Here is a 14,363-nt window from a genome sequence, read left to right on the forward strand (position 1 = left end):
TGACTGGTATGAATCATAGATTCTGCATTGAAAAGAGCAGAAATGGGTTCAAGAAAAAGACAAAAAACTAACCCAGGATCACTCTTTGCATATTTGGACAACTCTACCAAATTGGGGCTTAGTTTTCCTAGCTTCATTCATGTATATGGATTCATAAGCTTTCATTCTAATTAAGAAATTAAAAATTAAATTCTAATGTAAAATTATATTGGTATTGAGCATCAATCTCTAGGACAATCCAAAGATATAGGCACTGTTATTATCCCCACTTTATAGGTGAGGAAACGGAAGGGGGAAGTATCAAAATAGGTATATGAGAGTCATTAATCAGAATATACCTGATTTATAAGACCATGCTCTTACACGCTCTGATACAGCACCAGGCAAAGATGATAGAAAGATAATTATAATAGCTACCATGAACTAAAGGCTATGCCGGATGCCACATATATAATATATAATATGTAAAATGTGGTGTACGTACACATGTCATATTATTATATACATATATTATATATCATAATTATATATAGTTATTTATACTATTGTATATGATATTTATATTAATTCATTAACTATAACTAAATTCTAAGAACTTTTCATTAATAACTTAACTCAATTTTATAGAAAACTATAACATAGTTTATGATAATTGGTTCACTGTAATATTGTGGTATGTACCCATTTAACCTCTAAGAGCTAAGTGAAGAATATTATGCCATGTGTCCAAATTTCCTTGCAGACTTCAGAATCATTTTGTATTGTTCACGTCACCCATCTTATGCTGGTAAGCCATAGAAAATGCAATGACTCAAAAGAATATTGTAATGTCAGACAGGAATTTTTATTTTTTAATATACATTTATACTCCATAAAGTACTTACCTGATAACTCAGAATACCTTCTACAAGTAGAATAATGTATAGTGTGTGATAAATAGTGAATAAAAAATAAAAGTATAAAAGAAGGTGAACAAAGTCAATAAAATGTAGAGAAAAAAAATACTGGTGGGTAGGGAATTTTTTTTCCTCCTTTTATCTGATTCCGACTCAGAATTCTGGCTAGATCTCTTAGAGAAACCACAATTTGTTTTTTACTCCTGCTTAAACTGGGTAATGAGAAAAAAAATTGAACCTGAGGTGTTCAGTGCGAGAATAGCTTACCTTGATATTCCCCCTGCTCTCAGCAAGATTTCATCATCTTATGAATGTGAGCTGTTTCTGTTATTTTTCTCCATCAGTTAGATTACTTTTTGGTAACATTTCATTATGAAAAGGTGTTTTTAAACATACGTGGCTCCCCCTACACACAAAACAACTTCAGGATAAATATATCCCATTTATTCCTCCCATCCCTCCCTCATTAATCAACAGACATTTCTTGAGCCCAAAGAATAGCTCAGACAGATTGATAGTTACTGGGGCTTCAGTGGTGAATAGAGAGGAACCCGGGTCTTTCTTCACAGAGCTTAGGCTCCACTGAGAGGCACCCGGAGGGGAGCAGAAAATGACGGCACCGTGTTATAAATGGTAAGATAGTGGCAGCACAGGGTGCTATGAAAGCATGTTGGAGGGACACACGACAAAGACTCAGGGGTTCAGGAAAGTTCCCAAGATGAAAGGACATAAAAAATGAAGCTTCAAGCTTGAAACCAGGTTTGCAGAATGAGCATGTATGCATCAGGGGGAGTGAGAGCATTCCTACCAGAGAGAATATATAACGAGGGCCAGAGGGTGAAAATCAGTGTGCATGTGGTTGTTAATTCATCTGTTCATTCAACAATTGTTTATTGAGCTCTCACCGCGTGCCAGGCGATGTGCTGGACAATGAGCTTAAAAATGGTCGGCAGCGTGACATGAACCTGGATAGACAGGAACAGGGAAGATGAAGACTGGTCTCAGAATCATGTTCAATCTTACCGCTAAATACCACGGGGCAAATACGGAAAGACCTTTTAAGCCAGTGAGTGATGCACTTTAATATGAGTTTAAGATAACTATATGGGTTGTCAGTGTAGGAAACTGAAAGGGACAAGAGTGGCGGCAGAAGAGGTTGGGATGTTGCTGTGGTAATTTGGGTGTGAAAGGATGGAGGCCTGAACTCTGGTGGCGCCAGTGGGGATGCGGAATGCTGTGGGCACTGCTGTGTCCGTCTCCATTTCTCTTCAATCCTCCAGTGCCCCCAGCTGCTGTGTGTCTGGTCTACTAACAGCTCAGAGCTCAGAGCCCCATATTTTCTGTACATTTGCACCAGAGAAAATTGTAGGCTATGCCCACCATCCCAGGACCCAGCAGTGGCCAATGAATGAGAGGAACAAGGGTAAAAAAGACTCATTCCTTTGACTCAAGGCGGAACCAATCCTGTATTACAACGTAAACCCCAGAGCTCCCATGGCTCGAGGCTGAAGCCAAGCTCCAGTTGGGACCCCAACTTTCTTCTCCTACTACACTCCTCAGCTTCTTCTCTCTCAGCCCTTCTCCTTGTTAATCACTTTTCTAAAACTCCCCATCGCAGAGTCTGCATCTAGGGGACCCAGACTGACACAGAAAGATAGAAAAGAGTTTAAGAAATATTTAAGAGTATAAACAAAAGAACTTGATATAGGATGACGATTTGAGAAAAAAACAGTCATGGATGAAAGCCAGATTCTTCCTTAGATTACGGGGAGGAGGAGGGAACAAACAGAGAATATGGGTCTTCTTTGCCAGTTGAAGTGGCTTCTCCCTCTTAGTCTAAAGGATTAACTGTGCATTGCCTGACGAAACTGTAATGGCCCCTCCGGAGGCGGTTTCCCTGAAAGAACTGGCTGATTCTCCTCAGGACCCACCCCTCCACTCTCTTTGCTCCTAGACCCATAACTAGACTTGAGTCCCTGCAGGCCCCTAGGTGAGGTACAAAGTATAATCCATGAGGAGCATATTACACTCCAAAATAACAACTTGAGTTTTCCAATTTTTAAAGACAGAAATCTGTGGAATACATGTGGGAACGGATACTAAAAATATAGGATGGGGGATCTTGGGTGGCTCAGTGGGGAAGCATCCAACACTTGATTTTGGCTAAGGTGACCCGGGTCGTGGAATCCAGCCCCGTGCTGGACCCCATGCTGGGCTCCACACTGGGTGTGAGGCTTACTTAGGGTTCTCTCTCTCTCTCTCTCTCTCTCTCTCATTCTGCCTCTCTCCCCTGCTCCCACTCTTTCAAAAAAAAAAAAAAAAGGATAGGATAATCATGGGAGAAACAAAATTCAATGAAGCCAAATTTATTTGTTTGTTTGTTTGTTTGTTTGTTTGTTTATAGAGAGAGCAGTAGAGGGAGAGAATCTTAAGCAGGCTCCACACCCAGCACAAAGCCCCACTCAGGACAAGACACAGGACTTGATCTCACAAACTGTGAGATTATGACCTGAGCCAAAATCAAGAGCTGGATGTTTAACTGACTGAGCCACCCAGGCACTCCAAACCAAATTCATCGATATGGGTTCACTAAGTAGAGATTCTCATTTATTTATTTTTAATTTTTTTATGTTTTTATTTATTTTTGAGAGAGAGAGAAAGAGAGACCAAGCACGAGCGGGGAAGGGGCAGAGACAGGGAGACACAGAACTCGAAGCAGGCTCCAGGCTCTAAGCTGACAGCAGAAAGCCCGATGTGGGGCTCGAACCCATGAACCATAAGATCATGACCTGAGCTGAAGTCAGACTCTCAACCAACTGAGCCACCCAGGCACCCCGAGATTCTTCATTTAATGTTGCAGCTGGGGGACTGAGGAAAAGCTAACAGCTTTTCAGCTTGTTAGCTAAAACATGAACCAAAGGTAAGCAAATTAGAAACCCACACCTTCTTTGGTTTAATGTGGAGGGAGAGATTTAAAGGTATAAAAAAGGGGCATCTGGGTGGCTCAGTCAGTTAAGGGTCTGACTCTTGATATCGGTTCAGGTCATGATCTCACGTTTCATGAAATCAAGCCCCAAGTGGGGCTTTGAGCTGACTGTGCAGACCCTGCTTGGGATTGTCTCTCTCCCATTCTCTCTGCCCCACCCCATGCTCTCTCTCTCTCTCAAAATAAAATAAAGTTATAGGAAAATTGTAGTGTTAGAATGGATTTGTCATTTAAGATACTTAACCATCCTGGGAGTGTCCAGAAGATACATCTTTGATCATGACCATAAGAAATAAATTTGTCAGGTGAGTCCCAGCACCCTTGAAAAGCTCTGCAACACTGCTTTCTGTAGGCCAAAACTCTCATGGGAGCTAGGGTCACTGAACTGGGAAATCCCAGTGCAGTGGGAGTTATGTGATCCCAGGTAACAGTGGCCAAGTGTTAACACTCAACCTTTTTATTTTTTTTTAATTTTTTAAATTTATTTATTTATTTATTTATTTATTTATTTATTTCAAGAGAGACACAGAGAGAGCATGAGAGAGAGAGGAGCAGAGACAGGGAGAGACCGAATCTCAAACACACTCCATGCTGCCAGCACAGAGCCCAATACAGGGCTCAAACTCACGAACTGTGAGGTCATGACGTGAGCCGAGATCAAAACTTGGATGCTTAACTGACCGAACCATCCAGGTGCCCCAATACTCAGCCTCCTTAAAGGCAAGGTGGGTGTGCTCCCCATAAACGACAGCGGAATCAAAATAGCAGTCAGAATAATCAATACAAGCCAACTTAAAGTGTTCACCAGTTCATGATGGTGTTCCTAGAAGCGAAATCGAGAGGAAGCCTATTCAAGTCTTACTTGATCCGTGTTAGCAAAAAAGTTCTAGGTTAAGTAAACAAAAGTGTAACTTAATCATACAGACAGAGATTCATGGTCTGGCAATCAATTTCCAGACCGGAACCAGTTTATAGACTCAAAATTCCTTGAATCAAGGGGAGATTGGATCCCTTGCAGAAGAACCCCAGGACATTGCCAAAAATGTGTGTGTGTGTATGTATACACTTTTTTTGCCAAAAATGTATATATTAATCCTTCCTTCAGTCTTCTCCAATAGGGGCCTATGGTCTTTTATTAACCTAATTGTGCACTGGATAAAAGGAATAACCATACCTATTTTATTATTGTTGTTAACTGCTTATTGTGCCTAATTTATAAATTAAACTTTATCACAGGTATGTATGTATAGAAAAAAAAACATAGTATGTATAGGGTTCAGTACTATCCAGTTCCAGGCATCCACTGGGGATCTTGAAACATATTCCCCCAAAATAAAGAGACTGCTGTATATGTGATCTGACCCAAGCAGGAACCGAAGGCAAAATTACATGAAAAAAATGGCCAAATGTTACAGTCCCCACTTTTGCTACAATGCCTTCTCTCTCCCAGCCTACACCCAAGGCCTTATGGGGGGGGGGGGGGCAGGGAGTTCACTGTGATCAATTGACAGAAGGAAAAAAGACTTGGGCCTTATACAGATAATTGGGCTATTAGATAATTCGACTTGGGCTATTATACAGATAATTCTACAGCAATATGTGGGCACAGCTCAAAAGTGAATAGATGCAGCACTACAGCCCCATTATGGAAAATCCCTAACGGTCAATGTCATAGGGAAACTCTTTCAATGAGTAGAATTTCAAGCAGTGTACCTGGTTCTTCACTTTCATGGAAGGAGAAATGGTCAGATGTGCAATGTATACTTATTTATGGGTTTTGGCCAATGGTTTGGCTAAATGGGCAGGGACTTATAAGAAACATTATTGGAAAATTGGTAACAAGAAAATTTGAGGAAGAGGCATGTTTACATACCATTATGAATGAGTAAAAACACATGAAGATATTTATGTCCCTTGTGAATGCTCACCAAACACTGACCAGCAAGGGAGGATTTTTAATAATCAAGTGGATAGGATGACCCATTTTGTGGATACCAGTCAGCCTCTTTCCCCAGCCACTCCCATCATCTCCCAATGGGCTCATGAACAAAGTGGCCATGGTGGCAGGGATGGAGGTTATATATGAGCTCAACAATATAGACTTCCACCCACCAAAGCTAGCCTGGCCATGACCACTGATAAGTGTCCACCAGCAACAGAAACAACATTGAGTCTTCAATATGGCACCATTACTCAGCATGATCAGCCTGGTTTCAGGTTGATTACACTGGATTGCTTCCATCATGGAAGGGTAATAATTTGTTCTTACTGGGATAGGCACTTGTTTGGATATGTATCTGCCTTCCCTGCATGCAATGCTTCTGCCACAACTACCATCCATGCACTTAAAGAATTTTTTTATCCACCATCATAGTTTTAGATACAGCATTGCTTCTTATCAGTGATTTCACTTCACAGCAAATGAAGTGTCACAATGGACTCATGTTCGTGGAATTCACTGGTCTTGCCATATTTGCCATTATCTTGAGGCAATTGTCCTGATAAAATGGTGGGATGACCCTTTACAGAATTAGTTATAGTACCAGCTGGGTGGCAATACCTTGCAGGGATTGAGCAAGAGTCTTCAGTTCTCTGGAAGGCCGTGTGTGTTCTGAATCAGCACCCATTATATGCTGCTGTTCCTCCCATAGCCAGGTCCTGTAATCAAAGGATAGAAATGGGAGAGGCACCACACATTGTTATCCTTAGTGATTCACTAGCAAAAATGTTGCTTCCTTTCTATAACGCCATTTTTGTATTTCTTAGTTTCTATCACAGTATTTAACTTACTGAATATCAAGAAGAAAATAATCACCCCAAAACTTTACCTTCCCTTCTTGTGGAGAGTTTAGTGCATTTCAGTTGTATGCAGGACAGTTGTATAATGTTAGGTGGAATTGTGACCTTGTGTTGTCTTTATTTAGAGATTAAGTATGGCTTAAGGTGATATGTATAGGTGCTAGATTGATAAACAATGGACTTGTGTTGGCTAATTTTATACGTTAACTTGCCTGGGCCACAGGGTGCACAAAATATTTTTTTGACTATTGCTTTGTGTCATGAGTATGAGGTTTTTCTGGCTGGGATTAACACTTGAATTGGTAGACTGAATAAAGGAGATTGCTCTCACTGATGTAGGGTCCTCATCCAACCAAATGAAGACCTGAAAATTACAAATGGCTGATCTCCCCTGAGTAAGAGGGAAGTTTCCTGCCCATGAGCCTTTGAACTGAACCATTATCTCTTCCTGTCTGATGGCTGGCACACTGACACATTATTCTTCCTCATTCTACAGCAGCCTTCTGCCTCTGGACCCTAACTGGGACATCAGCTCTTACTGGTTTATAGCAGTTTCTGGTCTTTAGGCTCAGAATGGGACATTGACTGTACAGCTTTTGCACTTTCCAGCCTCCATATACACAAAAGCCAATTCTTGATAATAAATCTCTTCATATGTGTGTGTGTGTGTGTGTGTGTGTGTGTGTGTGTGTACTCTGAAAGATACCACATTTTTTCATGGATCAGGAGATTCAATAATTGTTTAGATGTCGATAATATCTAAAACAATACATATTTAATATAACCCCTATAAAACCTCAATGATAATTTTACAGGTAGAGAAAACTCAGTTGAAAGGTTCATATGGAACCTCAAGTGATCTTTAGCTTAAAAAAATTCTTGAAAAGAGAAAGCTGTATGTCTCACATCTCCTGATTTTAAAGCTTATTATAAAGCTACAATAATCAAAACAGTGTGGTACTGGCATAAAGACAGGCACATAGACAAATGGAATCAATTTGAGAGCCCAGAAATACACCATCATAAATATGGTGAAAAGACAAGGGTGCCAAGATCATCCAAGGGGAAAAAGAGTTTTTTCAACAAACGGTTTTGGAAAAACTAGATATTCATGTGGAAAAGAATGAAGGTTGACCTTTAACATATACCATATCCAAAATAAACTCAAAATGGATCAAGACATAAATATAAGAGCTAAAACTATAAAATGTTTAGAAGAAAATATAAACGAAAAAAAAAGCTTCAGGATATTAGCTTACACATTAAGTTCTTGAATATGACACCAAAACACAGGCCCAGAAGAAATCAATTAATTAATTAAACTGCCTCAAAATTAAAGATTTCTACATATCAAAGGTCAATGTCAACAGAGTAAAATGGCAACTCGTGGAATTCTGACACCTCAGTATCAACAAAGGACTTGAATAAATATTTCTCAAAACATACCTGTATGCAAATGGGTAAAGAGCACATGAAAAGATACTCAGCATCAGTAAACACTTGTGTACACACTGTTCATAAGAATATAAAAATTGTGGGGCGCCTGGGTGGCTCAGTCAGTTGAGCGTCCGACTTCGGCTCAGGTCGTGATCTCACAGCTCGTGAGTTCAAGCCCCACGTTGGGCTCTGTGCTGACAGCTCGGAGCCTGGAGCCTGCTTTGGATTCTGCTTTGGATCCCTCTGTCTCTGCCCCTACCCCACTTGCATTCTGTCTCTGTCTCTCTCAAAAATACATAAACATTAAACAAATTTCAAAAACAAAAAAAATGGATATAAAAATGGCGCAGCCACTGTGAATCACACTATGACTTTCTTCAGAAAGTTAAAAATAGACTGACCATGTGATCCAGGATTTCTACTTCTGGGTTATAGCAGAAGAATTGAAAGTGGGGACTGGAAGAGATATTTGTACACTCATGTCCATTGCAGCATTATTCATGATAGCCAAAATATGGAAGCAGCCCAAGTGTCCATCAACGTATGAATAAATAATATGTGGCATACATCCAATGGAATGTTACCCAGCATTGAAAAGGAAGAAATTTCTGAGCCATGCTAAAACACAGATAAACTTTGATGATGTTTTAAATGAAATAAGCTGATTATTTTTTTTTTTAATTTTTTTTTTCAACGTTTATTTTTTTATTTTTGGGACAGAGAGAGACAGAGCATGAACGGGGGAGGGACAGAGAGAGAGGGAGACACAGAATCGGAAACAGGCTCCAGGCTCCGAGCCATCAGCCCAGAGCCCGACGCGGGGCTCGAACTCACGGACCGTGAGATCGTGACCTGGCTGAAGTCGGACGCTCAACCGACTGCGCCACCCAGGCGCCCCAAGCTGATTATTTTTAATAAACTTTATATTTTATAACAAGTTTACATTTACATGGGAATTGTGGAAATGATACAGAGAATTCCCATATACCGTGCACTCAGTTTCTCCTGTTGTCATCTTACATACTATGGTACATTTGTCACAACTAATTCACTTGATGTGAACACATGATTTTTAACTAATATCCATACTTTATTCAGGGTACAGTAAAACCTTGGCTTGTGAGCATAATTCATTCCCAGGAACATGCTTATAACCCAAAGCACTTGTATATCAAAGCAAATTTCCCCGTAAGAAATAATGGAAACTCAGATGATTCATTCCACAAACCAAAAAATATTCTTATAAAAATGATTATGATACTGTAATATAGTACCAAAAAATAAAGAAAATACAACATATAAGAAAAACAAACAAATTAACCTGTACTTACCTCTGAAAATCTTCGTGGCTGGTGTGAAGGTAATAAGAGAGTGGAGAATTATTATGCGGGATGACTTTCACTATCAGTAACAAAATCACTGCTATCTATTGGCTCAATGGAATCTTCTTCTGCATCTTTTGCTAGCACGGATGTTAACTGTAGTACAATATTAATAAGCACTTGTCATATACTGTATTTGCTATAACTGTCAAAAAGACAGCAGAGGAAAGGGTCTGTATCTGCAGGCAGCCTGACCTAGAAGGAAACAAAGGATTCCTCAGCTTACTCTTGTATGGAAAAGCAAAGGACTGTCCATAGATGCTTTGGAGTGACAAAAAATACACTAGTTCCAGTTGCGGGCACCTTCCAACCTCCTGAAAAATCACTGATTTCTACCAAACACCATGGCCTGAGACCAAGCATCTGAGCATAGGAGATGATCACCCACAATCTCACAATGAGAGACAGAGAGAGAGAAGAACCATTGGCTCAGTTGTGATCGTGTGATGTTAGGCATGATGTAGTACTTGTATTGCAAGACATCGCTCGTTTATCAAGTTAAATTTTTATTTGAAATATTTGCTTGTCTTGCAGAACACTCACAGAACAAGTTACTCGCAATCCAAGGTTTTACCGTACTTTGTTTTTAATGCCATTTTTCTTCTCCAGAACCCCATCCAGCATGCCACCTTACACTCCATTGTCAATGTCTCCTTCAGCACTTCCAGGCAGTGACAGTTCCTCCGACTGTTCTCTTATTTATTTACTTCAAGTATAACTAACATACAGTTTCATACTTTATTATATATTAGTTTCAGGTGTGTAATACAACGATTCAACAGTGCTACACCTTCCTCAGTGCTGATCATAAGTGTATGCTTAACTTTTCTTTTTTTCTTTTCTTTTTCTTTTTCTTTTTTTTTTTTTTTTTTGGTGAACTTGACAGTTTTGAGAACTAGCCAGACATTTTATATAAAAACTTTCATTTGGGGTTTGTCTGATATTTTACTCAAGATTAGACTGGCGTTGTGGGTTATTGGGAGAGAGGTCACAGAGGAAAAGTGCCATGTTCATCACTTCGTACAAGTGAGTATATACTTTCAATGGGACTCATCACTGTTGATGTTAACCTTGATCACCTAGTTGAGCTAGTGTTTGTCACATTTCTTCTCCCTATAAATTTACCTCCCCACCCTGCCCCATTCCACAATGTGCCTTTTGGAAGGATTGAGAGTTATCCTATGACTCTTTGAGCGCAGGGTACCTACATAATCATTAGGAATTCTTTTTTATGGGAGATTTGTCTATTACCCCCTATTTATTAGCTATTTATTTCATTGCTACATCAATATGAACTCATGAATTTTTAATACTATGAGTTATATTTCAATTCAGTGTCATTTATTTTGTTGCTCGATTTTTTCCTGCTTTTGGCACTAGGGGCTATTTCAGTTTGCTCCTGTGTCCCCTTGGCATATTGTCATCACAGCGTGAGCGTACGTGTGTGTGCATTAGCACTTTCTTACTTTCTAGCATTACAAGGTATTCCAGTTCATCTTGTACATTCCCCACCCCATACCTAGAATCAGCCATTTCTTTAAGAAGTCCCAATTCATTTTCTTGGATAATGGAATCAGGAACCACGTCTTGGACACTGGATTATAGATAATATTTTTTTCTTATTCCAGTCAAAAGATGACATTTATGATTCAAATAAACAGCTTTAACTGCAAGAATATATCACCTTTTTTCTCGTAATCTAATTATATTAAATATTAAGTTCTTTATCACATCTAGTTCATGCTTCTTAATTAAAAGGGAAGGGACACTTTAGGGAATGACCTTCCCCAGACTCTATCATCATTCATATTTAAATACTACCATAGGAAAAGGAAAAGAGAAGCATTTCCCAGTCAAAATTCCGTGTGACCGTGGATTTCAGAAAGTGTGGGATAAATCGGAGACCGATTTTGTCTTCTAGCATGCAGGTAAGAACCTGAGTCTTAGTGACATTGAAGAGATCCTGGTCCCAGATAATCAGACAGAACTTTAGAAACACTTTTTTTTGTTCTTTTTAATTCTCATTTGAGTAAAAAGTGGCCAAATTACCTTGTGAAGAAAACAGAACAACTGAACATCTTAACCTTTACATAAGCTCTTATCAAAATCAGTAAGATTTGTGTTGGGAATTAACTTAGTTGTATTTAATACTCAGGGAAAATTAATCTGATCAATGCCACAGTATGCATCTAATACATAAAAGCCATTTGTGGGAAGGAAAGAAAGTTTGGTGAATTTTCTGGAAGTACTTTACAATCTAAACTGAGAAGATGGAAATAAAATAAATGCACAGCAGCTCCTGACATAGAGATAGTCAATTGGAAATAACATTTTTTGAGTGTTCCAGTAAATGCTCCATGGAGATGATGGCTTTATTTGGGATGGAGTAGGCTTCCCTTTTCAGTGGTAACTGAGTATTGAATAGGACCAAACACTATTGGGTTGTATCAGTAGGAAATTCTTTTAATTATTCCATTCACTCAAAGAATACTTATATTAACTATATACATTTTTTCTAGGTGCTTAAATCCATAAGCGAACAGATAAAAATTACCTACCTTATGTTGCTTCATTCTAATGTAAGTCACTCATATTTATTTTTATGTGAACTATACAAATGTTTCAGTCTCTATCAGGTAGATGATAGATAGATGATAGAGGATGATGATAGATATATACATATATAGATGATAGATAATGGATGATGATGATGATGATGATATAGATAGATGATAAATAAGTAGAAGATAGATAGATAGATGATTGATAGATAGATATAGATAGATATAGATATAGATAGATGATAGATGATAGATGATATAGATAGATAGATAGATAGATGATTGATAGATAGATATAGATAGATATAGATATAGATAGATGATAGATGATAGATGATATAGATAGATAGATAGATAGATAGATAGATAGATAGACATAGGTATAGATAGGATATATAGATGATAGAAGATGATAGATGATAGATAGAGATGATAGATGATAGATAGATAGATAGATAGATAGATAATTGATAGATAGATAGATAATATATAGGTGTCTTTTTATAATACTTAATCTTTAGAAACCACAAACAAGTTTTCATTACTGTTTGCTGAAGTGTTTGACCAGGAGCATATCTGGCAAACTCCTAAGACTTCAGGAGCACATGTAGCGAATGGCAGTGTGGTGGTGCATGATGGGGTAAAGAGCCTTAAGTCCAAAACTGTCCCTATAGCCGAATCACCCTCTTACTCAGACTCCTCAATCTTACTCTAGCTCCAAGAATCTTGCTGTTCCCACAGCCTACATCAGAAGACAGTGTTATGAATGAGTCATATGCCAATGTGAATAACAAACCATCTACTAAGGTGTTTAAAAGCTTTATTTTTAATGCAACATGATTATAACATATTCTCACTCACCAAAGACAATATTTTAAAAGGAAGGTCATCCCCCTAACTGTGTTACCAAGACTGCAATTTTCCCACCCTGAGGCCACATATATTATGCTATTTTGGTACTCTCTCAAATACAATTAGTTGATATGAGTCTATGCATGTGTGATATTGCTAATAAAAATATTACTATACTCAGCAGACAGTCCTGAACTCTTTTACTTTACAGCATATTTTAGAAATCATTGCATATTGTGTTGACAATTTCATTTTTTATCAGCGATTGCATAAAATACCATTCCCTGATTCATTTGGCTCCATTGTGAGGGGCATTGAAGTTGTTTCTTACTGTTTGCCAACATGGAAAAGGCTGCTATGATTATCTTTGCACCCATGAGTGGGATTATCTGCAGCAAACAGAATCACTAGACCTATGTGTAGGTGCAGTTGAAATTAGCATCCATGTTGAAAATCACTCCCTGAGAGATTGCACCCACTTAAACTCCTACCAAAAATGTGTGGGGTTGATTGTTTCCCATATCGTTTTCAGCACTGTTTGTTAAAAGACATTTATCAAAAAGGTCATTTTGATAATCTGATAGTTGAAAAGATATATAACTGGAATTTAAATTTGAATGTATTTAACTATGAGTGACATTGAGTATCTTTTCCCATGCTTAATTATTTTTAATAAGAAGAGTTCCTTTTGAAATCAGCTCTTTTGCCCATTATTCATTTGTGCTGTGTTTTTAAAGATTGACCTCTGAAACCCATTTATATTTGAGAAAACTATGCTTTGTCCCGAATATATGTTGTAAATATACTTAAACGATTTGGCACCTTCTAATTACCTTTTAATTGTGCTACTATTTGGAAGATATATGTGATGAGAATAGAAAAGGATTTTTCCATTGTTTGGTGTGTATAAGGAAATATTTGTTTCCTTCCTGTCTCTATCTTCTCTTACTGAAGTCTGGGTATGGGACACTCAAGAATATAGATTCCAAGGGGCGCCTGGGTGGCGCAGTCGGTTAAGCGTCCGACTTCAGCCAGGTCACGATCTCGCGGTCCGTGAGTTCGAGCCCCGCGTCAGGCTCTGGGCTGACAGCTCGGAGCCTGGAGCCTCTTTCCGATTCTGTGTCTCCTTCTCTCTCTGCCCCTCCCCCGTTCATGCTCTGTCTCTCTCTGTCCCAAAAATAAATAAAAAAACGTTGAAAAAAAAAATTAAAAAAAAAAAAAAGAATATAGATTCCAAGAATTCTTTTGAAAAATTTCATATATGATTTGGAGCTTCCTTAGCTAATTTTCCAAATCCCTGGTCCTTAAGATAACATGACATTTGAAAAAATATCTTGATTTATGCCAAATGTTCTCTATTTATCCTTAATTTCAGTCTCAATCTCTCCTGTGTTTCAAGAAAATTGGGCAGCCTGAGTGGCTAAGTCGGTTAAGTGTCTGACTCTTGATC

Source organism: Panthera onca, chromosome D1 (assembly GCF_046562875.1).
Source record: "Panthera onca isolate mPanOnc1 chromosome D1, mPanOnc1 haplotype 2, whole genome shotgun sequence".
NCBI lineage: Eukaryota > Metazoa > Chordata > Mammalia > Carnivora > Felidae > Panthera > Panthera onca.